Source organism: Jaculus jaculus, chromosome 17 (genome assembly GCF_020740685.1).
Source record: "Jaculus jaculus isolate mJacJac1 chromosome 17, mJacJac1.mat.Y.cur, whole genome shotgun sequence".
Classification (NCBI taxonomy): domain Eukaryota; kingdom Metazoa; phylum Chordata; class Mammalia; order Rodentia; family Dipodidae; genus Jaculus; species Jaculus jaculus.
In genome coordinates this window covers 64,528,307-64,530,703 of record NC_059118.1, presented here as the reverse complement: position 1 = coordinate 64,530,703, position 2,397 = coordinate 64,528,307, and positions in this window count along the sequence as shown.

Below are 2,397 nucleotides of genomic sequence, written 5' to 3'. Positions count from 1 at the left end.
CTTAGCAAAAAAGAAAGAAAGAAAAAGGAGAAGAAAAGAAATGCAGTTGTGACCAGGTGGGTGCAGCTGCATCAACAGCTTCTCTGACTTACACTTGTTGGCATCCCTACCTCATTAATGTGGGGAGAGGAGGATGAGCACAGGGGAGTCGAAGAGCCCCAAGGGGCCCCCAGGCAAGCCAAGCATGGTAGCACATGTCTATAAGCCCGGGGATCGGGGGGCTGAGGCAGAATGATCATGAGTTTGAGACTCTGTCTCAAAAAAAAAAAGAAAAGAAAAGAAAAAGAAAAAATTCCCTAAATGCAGATGGCAATGCCTACCTCATGCGTATTCTACACTCTCACCTAATCTGGAAAATTCCACCCAAAAGACCAAAGGTTGCTTGTCATGTCAGCTTCCTTCATTGTGTGTTTTGAAGATGGCCAGTCAGTATGCCCTTCTACCAGGTTCCTACAGAAGGAATCTTACCGACGTCACCTGGGAGAGTTCAGATGACTCTCAGTCCTGCCGACTACATGGGAAAGCAACATGGCCCAGCAGGTCCCCGGCCACTCCCCACTACGCGCGCGTGCACACACACACACACACACACACACACACACACACACACACACACGGAGTGTGGGGTTAGGGTTTGGGCCAGCACCCCTCCCAGGCAGCCTGCTCTCCCCTCACACCTGCCACTCCACCTGGTGGGACAGGAGACACTGGGCTTCTTTCCGGAATATTTGTCCTTCATTAATCTCCAGGAAGCTTGGTCCAAAGCAGCACTTCCCACGGGGAGCAGAGATGGGTGGCATGTCTCCCCTGGTTCCCTCAGGCACCCTCCTCCTTCCCCACTCTCTGCCTAGAGGCCCTGTAACAGAGCTATGAAGACCTTGGCTCTTCTGAAGGGAATCTGGGCCACACTGGATGGCAGCTTCCTCTGGAGCCAAGAGGAGCTAACGAGGGAGGCAGGGAAATAAATAGTCCTGTCCTCGTTAACTCCAGCGCTGCTGTTCCCATTAAAATGGACGTGCTGGAGGAGGCTGCTCCCATGTCACTGCCACCAGTGCCTCCGTCACATCCCAGAGACTTCTACGAGGCAATTAGAGAAGGAAAAGAGAACAGATTCATTCATGAGGGTCATCCATCACGGAATCCTTTGTGCTCCTATTGCCGACTCTTACTGCCGGTTTTCCAAGGACTCTTTCTCTGCAGGGGCCGCTCGCCTCGCAGATCATACTCTTCCTCTCAGACACCCGTGGGCTCCCTGCAAGGGACTGTCTGTAGAAGAGTGTTCTCCAACAGGGAGATTTTGATTAGAGACTAACTCTGCATACACAGCGTATGATCTGCGCAACTTTGCCCCGCTTACCTGACCTCTCTGAGCCCCTGACCCTCCTCTTAGCTGGACAGTGGTCTCCGCTGTCAATGGGGAGTGCGCGGAGCCGATGAGCACAGGAAATGCTGCAGACATTAGCCCCTTTTCTTTTTCTTTTCTCTCCTTCCTTTTCTTAGCACTCAGTAGTTTATAAATAGGTCCCTTATTAATGAGCTTGCCAGGAGTCGGATTAAAATTACCCAAATACAGAGGTTATGGGTAGGCATATATCCCGTGTGAAAACAAATTAAGTTAATCTTGTTGGCAGCAGAACATGGTCCAAAGAAAGCAAAAGGTGGTGCAGAAATGGGAAAGAGATCACCTCTGCAGGGACTTCCCGAAGGTGGGCGGAGACTTCCAGGGATCCACTAAGGAGACATAGGGACGCTTAGCCGGCCTTCTCTTCTGCGCTTTCTCCTTCCTGGATGGCCCTCTCCGAGTCCTTTCAGAGGCGGCCTGGGAATGCCCTTGGCTCTTCTCTCTCTCACAGTCCCCCACTATCCCATCTGCAAAGTGACTGTGCTTGCTCTTGCGGGGCTACCGTAGCCCCTGGTCAGCTTCCCACTACCCACTGGAGCCCCGCCCAGTCCCAAGCATGCAATGCATCAGTCCTCCACCATCTCTTGTTCACTTCCTGCTGAAAACCTGTCAAACGTTTTCCATTGCTTTGGGGAAAAATCCATTTTTCTCGTTTGATTTACGAGGGATTCTTCCTCTCAGATAACGTCACCCCTAGTTGCCTCACCTTTCTTCTTGGGTGACAGATGCAATGACTGTTGTGGTTATTTTCAATTGACACATTATTGCATGTATTTATGGGGTGTGAAATTTTAATACACATGTATAACCAAAGTATCATAGCCATTATCTCAAACATTTATCATTTCTTTGTATTGAGAATATTTAAAATTCTCTCTTTTAGAATCAACATGCTATTTTTTTTCTATTTTTAATTTTTTTTTTTTTTTTTTGAGGTAGGGTCTCACTCTAGTCCAGGCTGACCTGAAATTCACTCTGTAGTCTCAGGGTGGCCT